Here is a 12,800-nt window from a genome sequence, read left to right on the forward strand (position 1 = left end):
ATATCAGTCTTGCAGAAGAATGGGCAGGTTAACAGCTACACAAACAGTACACATCTCACACACGCATAGACTACCAGTACAGAGAACAGTCAACTACAGATATGGCATGTTACCTGCACACTACATTTCAACATGCTGGGTGGCTCCGGCCTCCATGATGACAAGTTTGTGGATGTTCTTGTTGTTGGCCTGGAGCCACAACACTTAGGAGGTGCTCCTCCACACTGGTGAGGGGGTGTGGATAGGTACCCCACCACCTGTGGCAAGCTGTTGTCTGTGGATATCAGACGCACGCTGCCGGACATGTCTAATTAAATCACTGCAGTGATGGCGTTCCTGCTCATATGTCCGGTTATGCATGCCTATGTCATTTACCCGACGGACAAGTTCTTGCCACAGTGCAGCCTTCTCATGTTGGTTCTGGCTGGTCCTGGAAAACAGCACACAGTAATTCTGCACCACGCTCTGGTGGATCTCTTGATCCTCTGCTGCTGTATAAGGTGGATTTCTCTGATGCACCATCACCCTGGAAGGAAGGAAAAGAAAAATATGTGAGCAAGTCATGTGGCACACTTAATATTCTAATGTACTGATATCACTTCACTGCCATATATAGCATCTCTCTGTCTATCAGGGGACACACATGTTTGATAATGATACCACATATCAATGCTCAGCCCACAACTGTCTGACAGTGCCTGCCACACTCCATACAACAAACTAGTATACACCAGCACTCGGCACACTGTTTGGGATACAATGCACAACCTCACACTGGGGTATGTATCAAGCTAATGCATGAAGAATATTGTCGTCCCATGCAATGAATGCAATACACATGTACAGTTTCAACAGTAATCCACCCGTGTCTTTGATGCCATACCCCTACCTGATATACGTGCACAGTTGTTACTAAAGCCAGCATACTGCTGTCACAGAGTATACATGCTGCCAGGTACACACACATACCCTGTAACACACATGTGATTGCGGCTATGGTACAGGCATCATTACACACACATTACACATACATACAACACACAAATGTATGATGACACAAATGAGCATTAACTGTGTACCTTATAGTACTGTGTGCCCCTACTTACAGATACCTATGCATGAGGTATGTAATTTGTGCAGACTACAGGTAACGCACTAAACAGTGTTACCACAGAATGTGAACATACACCATACTGTAGTGTTTAGGCCTACAACATCAGGTAGTACAACAGTTCGTATGTGAGCTGGATTCAACAGCAGTACCACTTACTAAGCATATATGTATTGCTTCTGCCTATGATGGGACACCGCAGTCGTACACAGGGAACTACGGCACAACATATGCCAATCTACTATGTTTGCATCCCAATAACTGACGCATCTTTCTCTGGCCTCACACCAAGGACACCAACTACCATGACAGACAAACTCACGCTAAGCTATCACACCTTTACAGACCTTGAACACAGTCAGTGTCACACTCATTCAATGTCACATAGCTGGTATTACACTGAGTACATGTGTGTGTGCAATGTGTCATAGGTAGGTACTATGCTATTGGCCCTGGGCCTAGGGCAGCCTAGCCATATGCTACCCTGCCCTTTGGTACACATGTACTGTGATTTTACTTGCTCCTGTGAAACGGTTACACACAGATGACTCACAAGACATATTACCCATCTCTATGACATTCATCAGGGGTATGTATGACATCTACTGAGAAGCCTTGTTTGTTAATGCTGGGTGGTTTAGTCCAGGGTATGGCATATTTGTGTACAGAAACCTGTACCTCTAGCATGTGCTGTTTAGTGCGGTGACAGGGATTAGGGCCCTAAGTCATGTAGGCTGGCCGGATTGTGAGGTGTTGCCATGGTGGTTGGCCAACTGGTATGGGTGTGACATAACTCTATGTCCAGCACTGGTAACCTCTGTGTAGGCAGTATGCAAGGCACTCTAGCTGTGGTTTTGTGAGTCAGTCTGCATAGGGAATGTGTTTGTGGCCATTATCAGTCTTTGTTAGGTATGTCTGTGGCCTTTCCACTTGCTGTAGTTCTCATGGGAGGTAGATACTGCATAGGACATTGTGAGGTGTACAGGGGTACACTGACTTACATTTCCCTAGCTGACACACCTTTTGTGATGACACGTACCATATACAGGGATTACAAGACTAGTGTGCCACTGTGGAAATCAAAGGGGAGGCTATTGTACAGCTGTGTCCCATGTTCCCTTCTGACACCTCCAGTGGTAGGCAGGCAACCACCTATGTGGTAGTTAGTGGGTAACATGCTTTGGAATGGGGTATGGTACTGCAGTATCAACACTGGTGTTCTGTCCATGCCTTGGTCACCAGGCACCTGTTGCAGTACATCTGCCCCCATGTCCCCCTCTCTCACACTCTCTCTCACACTCTCTCTCTATATATATATATATATATATATATATATACACATACACACACATACATATGCACATATATGTATATATATCTATACACACACCGCTATATATAACCATATATATATATATATATATATATATATATATATATGTATATACATATCTATAGACATTCATATCTATCTGTATACATGTATGTATCTAAATTTATATCTATATATGTATTTGTCTATTATATCTATATGTATATACATATTCTCTATCTATCTATATATCTCTATGTATCTATACAGACCTCTCTGTCTATGTACATACACACATATATATATATATATATATATATATATATATATATATATATATATATATAGATATAGATATATATATATATATAGAGAGAGAGAGATATGTAGATACATGTCCCTTGCTCTATGCACATCTTCATATACATATAGATACAGACTGCTAACACATATGGAGGGTTCACAGTATGTAGATTATTTAGTTTACATTACCTTTGTCTCTGACTGTTTTATTTTGGATTGCTGGCTGCCTGCCTTGGATTTTCTTTTTTATTTTGTTCTCTCTGTCTCTCTCTCCAGTTGCTGCAATGATATTATTGCATGTGTGGACTGGCAGTACAGGCTGCTTTTGTAGGTATCTGCACATGTGCATGTGATGGCCTCAGCCCCAATTGGTGGCCAGCATTTACTAATTGCATGCAGCCTGCTGTGTGGTAATTGCAGTTCTCACTGTGATTTCAGGACACTGCTATAAAATGTTAGGTTAGGTAGGCATAGGCCTTTCAGTTTTGCAAGGTGGGGACCATGCTGGTTTGCTGTGGACACTGTTGGGTCAGTCAGAAGGTTGGTATCTCTCTCATATCTAAGGCTGTGTTGTAGCCACTGAAATGCATGTTGTACTGAAACCTGACTGTTGCTTTTTCCAGTTCACTCTTCTCAGTGTGTATGTTAACTCACACCTGATAATGCTAACACTGTTTACATGAGAGTATGTACTTTCCTGTGGGAGTTGTGGATTAACTGGTATACAATAGTAGTTCTTGCAATGTGTTGCTATGGCTTCACTATTTTCCCTTTACATTCACTCCTTGAAGGCCTGATATTTGTTTTTACTGGAATGTGTTGCTATGGCTTTCCTATTTTCCATTTACATTCACTCCTTGTAATGCATGATATATTTCTTTCAGCAGTAAGTTCTTATATGTTTGCTGTGGCTTGGTGGCACTGCATGCAGTCTGGTGAGCCCAAGGTCTGGGGTTTGACACTTACAAGGGTATTTTATTTTGCTGCTGAGCAGTACTAGGGCCTTGCATTTTGTACTAACAATTATGAATATCAGGCACATGCAGTGCTTGTAAACTGCTATACTGTCATTAGTTTGTTAGATGGCTACATCCTTTGATATTTATGTGTTGTACTCCTACATGAGGGTGTGCTTGTGGGAGTAATTCTACAGCTATTCACAATGTGTGTAACAGCAGACAGGCTGATATGCCTGTGTATTTCTGACACTTGCAGGCCTCAGATACTCTCAGGTATATATTTGACCAGCCTCAAGGAAAGATGCATATCAGTGGGATACACCCGTGATATATTTCAGATATTCTGCAGTTGTGACTGTGGGGTATTTTGAGCATATGCATTACTACACCATTTCTGACATGCAAGTAGCGTCTACTTTAACTTATTGACAGTCACCATTACGTGGGATACCCCACCTTTCTGCCTACTGTTAGTACATTTCACAGGGAGTCAGTGGGGCACAGGTAACATTTTTTGCAAATCAGGGACATCCCTGTAAATCAGTCACAGTTGGGAAGTCTGGCCTCATACCTATTCAAATATGGCAGTGTTTATCCTGCTCTGATACTGTGTGGGGTTTGTAAGGTGCTACTGTAACATTATTACCTCCTAGCATGGCTGTTTCTCTTATCACACTAATGTAATGCAATTCCACAAGAATTGCCAGTAAGGATTCAGGGAACAACCTTTGTGTAATGGCCTTCCTATATTCCCTTTACATTCACTCCTTGTATTTCATGATGTATTTCTTTCAGCACCAAGTTCTTGTACATCTGCCGTGGCTCAGTGGTAATTCATGCAGACTAGTGTTTCCAAGGTCCGGGGTTCGAGACTGACAGGGGTATTTTATTTTGCTGATGAGCAGACTACAGGCCTTGTCATACAGAGTGACTAAGGCACTTTTAAGCAGTTGTAAGCGGGTTTGCACTGGTCTGCGTGATGCTTACACATGCGCACACTCGCTTAGCTAAGCGCACACCCGCGCTAATTTCTTTTAAAGAAAAGAAAATGGGGAGATAGGAAAGTGGTGAAAAAGGGGGCACAAAGAGGGTAGGACAGTAGGAAAACAAGCTCGGGATGTGCAGGAAGGATGTAGGGAAGGCCCATAGCTGCCCATTTCTTTATCAGCAACAGCTGTGCATGTGTGTGAAATTTGGTGTGAAATTTTAAACCTTCCACCCCTGAGAGAGGGGTGAGTACAACAAAATATGTTGTACTGCCAATTAGAATTATCAGTTTACATGTCCAGTGGACATGTGTGCAAATTGGGCAGCTATGTATGGGGCATAATTTTTTTGTGGGAACAGAGTGCCCTTTTTTATTTATTTTTTCAGGTGAGAGTGGAATGTGAGGTACAGGAAGTAGGTATATTTGGGGAGGTAGGTTGGGGAGGTTAACAGACAAGACAAACAAGACGCATACAGGGGCGGAGTATGACACGTGGGGGGTAAACACATGACGGGGACGGATGTTCGAATATCGCAAGCCCATGAGCCCACAGATGGCAACAGTGGAACTGAAATCCCCACCCATAGGCAGTTAGCACTGCACCTTCACAGCCCAGGCTGGGGCTGTGCTGGGGGCTGGATAGGACGGGCAGGCACACCCATGAGTTGCGCCACCCTCGCCTCAAGCTGGCGTAGCGGATCAGTCACAGAACGCCTGATCTCACTACGCACCACAGACCGGACCCTATGGAGGGTGAGTGGAGGCTCTCCTCCGGCCACACTTGCAGAGGGGGGACAAGCCCCATCCCCTGCAGCGCTTCCACCCGAAGGTGGCACAGGGCCACCGGAGGAGGAGGTCCCGGCCTGGGCACTGGTGCCAGGTGCACTCGCCAGCTGAGGTGGGAGAGGTGGGTCCACTGGAACCTGCCTTCCCTGTTGTCCTATGTTTAGCAGTATTTTATGGCATTTTGGGTTAGTAACAAACACCACCATTCAAAATTAGTTGTAACAGCATGCATCAGTATTCCCATTAACCAAACACCCATGAATTCCGAACATTGAGCAGCAAGCATAACACATGCATATTTAAAACAACAGTGCACATTCCAACAGCATGCAGGGTTGATTGGTGGCAACAGGCCGTCAGGTTTGGATATGTGAACGGGGCACATGCATCAACGTACATGCAGATATGTATGAACCAACAGGACAAATGTCCATGGGAATTAATTGTGAATACACATACCCGGTTTGGTGTGGAATGGCATCATTTGAGGAAATAGGGTAAGGTGGAGAAATTTTACATTAACTAAAACTACCTATACATATACTGTACATTCCTAGTAGATGCAGATATATATCCCCTACATGTATTAGTACAGATTCCTGTATGTAACCTTAGGAATGTTGGTGATGGGGATGTTACTGCTACATTAATATACATTCCATTTTTATTCATATATGTTCATATCTGGTTGTGTTCAGGTAGAGCATCCTGCTACATTTGATTTATATGGGTCTAGACAACTGTGGATGTTCAGCATTTCATACAACCATACTATCTCCATAATGCAAGGGTACAGCAACATATCCAAATTGTGGGACGGACACAGTCCAGGTTCTGTACTTTATTTAAGACATTACACTCTTTGGTTGTGGCTGTCTCATTCATTTCATTATGTAGTGACTGCAGTATACCTTTATTCCAGACTTATTACAGCTTTCTTGGTAGCTTCAAACTCTCTCACACTCTCTCACTTATTTTATATTTACATTTCAGAATGGTACTTAATTCTAAGCTTTATTAACATTTATTACTGGTTTACAACAACCGTTTCCAGCTGACTCACTTATTTCATATGGCAGAATTTACAAGGATGTATTTGACACTTGTCTATCCTTTGTTGATTGATTACCACTCATTGTCTGGCTGCAGCAGTTATCTGATATTACAATACAGGTGGAAACTCTATTTGAGACTTGTTTAATCTTTATTACTGGATTGCATTACACTCTTTTCCAGGCTGCATCACTTATCTAATCTTACAATACTAGCAGAATCTTTCTTCTAGGCTTATTTGACCTTTATTAGTGGGTTACAACACTGAACTCTTTTACAATCTGTCTCACTTATATTCTATGACAATACCAGCTAAATAATTACTAACCTGCCTGGTGGGGCAACCTCAGCAGCCTATCAGCATAGGCTTGCTGATTCGTGGAACGAACACCTGCAGCTGTAATATAAAAGAAGTAATATTGGAACATACGTCTCCATACTATAGGCTAGGATAGCATTTCTTACATACTTAATTACATGGATACTTACTCAGTAGTGGGGCGTTGGGCATTTGGCGGGCCTCCTGCATCCAACAGTTCAGTTGGTCCTCCTTCCGTCGCTTCAGGTCCGCATGGTGGCGACGGACCTGTTCACCAGTCCTCGGAATGCCTGTGGCACTGGTGAGATCATGTGCCAACCGGTTGCACGCCTCTGCCTTGTACGCACCCCAGTGAACCTGGCCCTGCATGAGTTGTGCTTCATGGACTAGGAGCCAAACCATATATTTTGACTCCTCAACACCCCACCTTTGTGCTCTAAAGCGACTTCCCTCTCCTGCACCTGCCATCCTGACTGCAAATGGGCACCACAATCAGTTATGCTGTGTATTCCCGCCTATGGGGCTTATATATGCCGGTTTTCCCGCACTTATCTGTGATGGGCCGCTTTGGATATTTATCAGCTTAAAAAAACCTGCTTTGTCATGCATCTATTTTCATTCATTCCTATATATATGCTAATACTACATTTCTCAGTACAACTGTCACCGCTTAGTGGTTCAGTACTTTGACTATGGTGCACAGTATCCCAGGTTCGACCCTGGGCATTGCTTTTTTTATTTTACTACTGTCTAGACAAGCTAGGAGGTGTGTCTGTGTAAAGGCGGCTTTGATACAGCTTGCCCAATGTTGCCCGGCGGTAAGCTGGTTGGCACGCTTCGCGCAAACGGCTTACGCTGGGTAACGCATTATTTAGCTATGAGCACTCATATTATGCTGGGTGAAGCGCTGAACTACGGGCACTCATTTTAAGCGTGTTAAAGCGCTGTTCAACTCCGGGCACTCATATTAAACCTGTTACACCGCTGCTCACCTGCGGGCACTCATATTAAGCTTGTTAAAGCGCTGCTCACCTACGGGAACCCATATTCAGCTTGCTAAAGCCTTGCTAAGCTATGGGCAATTATGATCCTTTTTTTATATTTTATTATGTCGGATTTCTTCAAAAATACATGGCCCATTTCATTACATTTTACTTAAATTATAGTTTTATATATATATATATATATATATATATATATATATATATATATATATATATATATATATATATATATATATATATATATATATATGTATATATGTCAGGGGACTGTTTCATGCTTATTTAAATAAAAATGGAAAATGATGTTGTGGGGGCTCGAACCGTGACTACCTCCTCTTTGGCCAACGTCTCTACCGCTACGCTATTGCTACTTGGCTTAATTTGCATATTTAGATCTTATATGCTTTTCAATGTCTGCTGTGGCTGAGCGGAAGGCATACCCGCGCAAACGAGCACAACTACAGGCAAACATTTTGGAAATTATAAAAAAAAAAAAATTAAACCGCTATTTTTACGTTTTACATTACAGTTGGGTTTATAGTCTGTGAGGGCATGTGTGTTGTGTTCCTTGACATTTCCACAAACTCGCTCATGGGTGTTTACTTTCAGGACTCTGACTCTTCTGGGGGCGTGTCCCTTTGCAAAACTCGGCATTCGGACACGCCCCCTACTTTCCTACACAGACCGTGTTAGCCTAGGGTATGATTCAGCATGCCTTCATGAATACGCATGGCATGCTGACATCATACCGTTAGACTGCAGCCTCCGTGTAAGACATATTAACTCTTCACGGAGGTTTCGTGAATCCGGCCCTGTGTTTTCTTTCCACCAGAATACTATTTAATGTCTGCAAAAAAAAAAAAAAGAAAAGAAAAAAAAAAAGCTAGGTAAAAGGCAGCATCTTAAAAGTGGAAACACTACATACCTTTTTAGTTGTAATATACCATGCCTAAATTGCCATCCTTTCAAGCAGCTAAACAAATTATTCAAATTCAGAGGTAAGCTGCACTAAAGTTCGATGGTTAGAACTGCAGTCCTAAGTTTGTTTTACAGTGGCCTATCCTGTACTTAACAGACAGCTTTGTAACAATCTCCAACACAAACAGCCTTGGCTTGGATTCATGCACCTTTACTGTCAGAATGATACCTTGCATTTCATTGTACACGCAGTGAACACCTTTCCAGTATGCCAACTAAAACAACAGTGGAAGGTAATTCTTTACTGAGTTGTAATCAATCTGAAGTAAAACTCCTCTGTAGCAAGCTGCAGCTACAATGCCATGCTTTCAAGTGGCTAAAGCCTTGGGGTGAGATGTAAAGGTGTGCTACAATAAAAATTTCTGAGATTAGAAGTAGAGGTTTAGATACACTTCCTAAATGAACACGCTGCTGTTGTTACCTGAAAGGTCCTTATTAAAATTGCAAAGAAAGACAGAAAATATAGCCTTTCAAAGACAGGTTCTAGTGGCCTTAGTTCATAAGCCTTTAGGGCTACAGAATGACATTGTGCTTTATACTTCATTTTCATTGTGGGTGTTTGTGCACTGAGCAAACATTCCCTTTGAGTACAATAATGGCGTAAAATTCTTCTTTGCTAAGGTGCCAAAAACATATTTATCTATCCTAAAAACCCAGCCTCCTTAGCTTAGACTACCGTGCAGTTAAGTGCATTACAAGAAGACAGTATTCTGTAGCTGATGGTCATAATACAATAAAATCTTAAACTGATTTAATACTTTGTACGGTTACAGACAGTCCTTTAGTGTTCAATACCATCTGTGGTCTTATCCAGCATTTGGACGTTTTGTTTGTTTCACAAAACAAACAAAAAAACCCCAACAATAACACAGACTCCCCAAACACACACACATACATATGCGTGTGATGCCCATGCACTGGCCCAGTAATCAAGGAGTCTCAATCCTCACCACTAACACCAGTGAGGGACATGCATATTGGGAGGATAAGTACACACACAGTAAAGTACAATTCCCCTTAAGAGCACACAGAGATCACAGTCAATCTGGGGCTGGTTTTTCCCTTTCTCTCCAGATCCCCAATAATACTTCCCACTGGCACAGCTATAGGGTCCAGATGTCATCAGAGTGGTCAAGCCAAAACCTCCACCACCCTCTCTGTCCAACCAGTGCTTTTTGTCCCTGCCCAAGTAGCTGACACACACACACTTTGAGATTTGATTTATATACAACACACAGTCACTCCTAGGGAAGGCTGGCACAGGTTCACTAGCTATTCCCCCTTCTGCCCAGACTATAAGGTAGTACCGACTGCCACCAACCACACTTATCAGCTACTATAAAAGCCTTTAACAAAGGATGTCAAATTCTACTGTGTAATGTTACTGTTACCCAAATAGTAAGTGTGACTAAAGCTATTTAGGAGTGGCTTGTACAGTGCCACCAAATACATGCAAGTACTCTAAGAACTTAAATTATCTTAATACAAAATCAGTCAATGTTAAAAGCTTTAAATATATTTAATCTTCTTTCTTTCGGCTTTTCCCGGTTAGGGGTCGCCACAGTGGAACTCCGGTCCGCTAATGATTGGCAGTAGATTTTTATGGTGCCGAGGTGCCAGCTCGACGCCCAACCTTCAACAAAGGCATGCCCATCCACGCATGTCTTTCGAACGGCACTCGACTGTGGGGAGGACATGCAAACTCTACACAGAAGGCGCTCCAGCCGAGAATTGAATGGAAGAACTTCTTCCTGTGAGGTGACAACATATTTAACAATAAATAATAAAAGCACAAAACAATACTTATTTACTCAACACATTGGAAATAGAGTTCAGAAATCACAGAAACTACTTTAAAATAACATAGTAAGACAATCTCACATAAATATAGAAAACATCTACTCTAATCTTGCTATACTCCTATCTATCTCGAAGAGAAACTAAATTCTAAATAACTTACAGAGCAAGACAAATACTGGTGAGTGGATGTTCTTACTAGGTCCATGGCAAGATATAAAATGCACTCGCTCTCTCTCTCTGAGATAGACCTTAAGTTAGTAATAACACATTACTGCTGGGTTAGCTAGATGACGTCACTATTTGACACTTGCATCTAGTTCCCAGGCTAAGCAGATACCAACAGAATGTAACATGTCTCTATGAAAATACTGATCTCTTAGAAGCTTGACAAAAACTGGAAGTTGTAAAACAATTACCTTGGAAACTTGTAATTACCTGTTTCAAACAATAGAAAGAAACTCCAGCTGTAGACAACCTTTCTCTTAGCTTGATATAAACTGACTAGAACACATCATAAAACTCTTTACTTATCAACTTCTTTTCTTAAGAGTTTTGCAAGTTAACGCTGTATATCCCAATTTCTACTATGAAATATACATTACATAGGCATAGAGTTTATACACATTTCTGTTTTCTTCCAGCAGGGTGCCCTGTGGTTACAGTCTTGAATCTCAGATCATAACACAGTTTTCTTACATTTGTAGAACAAGCCTGTGGATCATATTAATATTTACAATGATATAGATTTATTTACAAAATTCTATCTAGCTGGGCTGGCAGCTTTCACGATGCGTTTTGCATTTTTTCAACCTGACAAACTGTATATATCTCAGGGATATTGTAAGTGCACCCTGATAAGATAAGAATTGAAATAATACTGACTTCTATGGAAAAGCAATATTTTCTGTCATTTATGTGTTATAGGAAAATACACATTCTACAAGCTTTGAAACTGAACATATTTCAGATTCTGTTGTTTGCATCTCTATGGCTGTAGATGCCAATAAATAAATCAATATTTACCTTTTTCAACACAGAGCACCCCTCTGGCCCTTCATACTAGTAGTAGTACTCCCACAACATTTACAAGTATAAAACATACACAACTAGAACTCCCACAACATTTACAAGTATAAAACAGACACAACTAGAACTACCACAACATTTACAAGTATAAAACAGACAGAACTAGAACTACCACAACATTTACAAGTATAAAACAGACAGAACTAGAACTACCACAACATTTAGACAGAACTAGAACTCCCACAACATTTACAAGTATGAAACAGACACAACTAGAACTCCCACAACATTTACAAGTATGAAACAGACACAACTAGAACTCCCACAACATTTACAAATATAAAACAGACACAACTAGAACTCCCACAACATTTACAAGTATAAAACAGACACAACTAGAACTACCACAACATTTACAAGTATAAAACAGACACAACTAGAACTCCCACAACATTTACAAGTATAAAACAGACACAACTAGAACTACCACAACATTTACAAGTATAAAACAGACACAACTAGAACTCCCACAACATTTACAAGTATAAAACAGACACAACTAGAACTACCACAACATTTACAAGTATAAAACAGACAGAACTAGAACTCCCACAACATTTACAAGTATAAAACAGACACAACTAGTACTCCCACAACATTTACAAGTATAAAACAGACACAACTAGAACTACCACAACATTTACAAGTATAAAACAGACACAACTAGAACTACCACAACATTTAGACAGAACTAGAACTACCACAAAATTTACAAGTATAAAACAGACAGAACTAGACCTCCCACAACATTTACAAGTATAAAACAGACACAACTAGAACTACCACAACATTTACAAGTATAAAACAGACACAACTAGAACTACCACAACATTTAGACAGAACTAGAACTACCACAACATTTACAAGTATAAAACAGACAGAACTAGAACTACCACAACATTTACAAGTATAAAACAGACAGAACTAGAACTACCACAACATTTACAAGTATAAAACAGACAGAACTAGAACTACCACAACATTTACAAGTATAAAACAGACAGAACTAGAACTACCACAACATTTACAAGTATAAAACAGACAGAACTAGAACTCCCACAACATTTACAAGTATAAAACAGACAGAACTAGAACTACCAC

General features: G+C 40.9%; 1 protein-coding gene across 4 annotated transcripts in view; it reads right to left on the minus strand.

The window, feature by feature from the left end:
• Positions 1–12,800, minus strand: part of MPHOSPH9 (M-phase phosphoprotein 9) — a 2,191,511-nt gene that overhangs the window by 1,836,888 nt on the left and 341,823 nt on the right. The gene's annotated exons all lie outside the window — the stretch shown is intronic.

This window comes from Protopterus annectens, chromosome 4.part0 (assembly GCF_019279795.1).
Source record: "Protopterus annectens isolate FY-2018-M chromosome 4.part0, PAN1.0, whole genome shotgun sequence".
NCBI classification, from domain to species: domain Eukaryota; kingdom Metazoa; phylum Chordata; order Ceratodontiformes; family Protopteridae; genus Protopterus; species Protopterus annectens.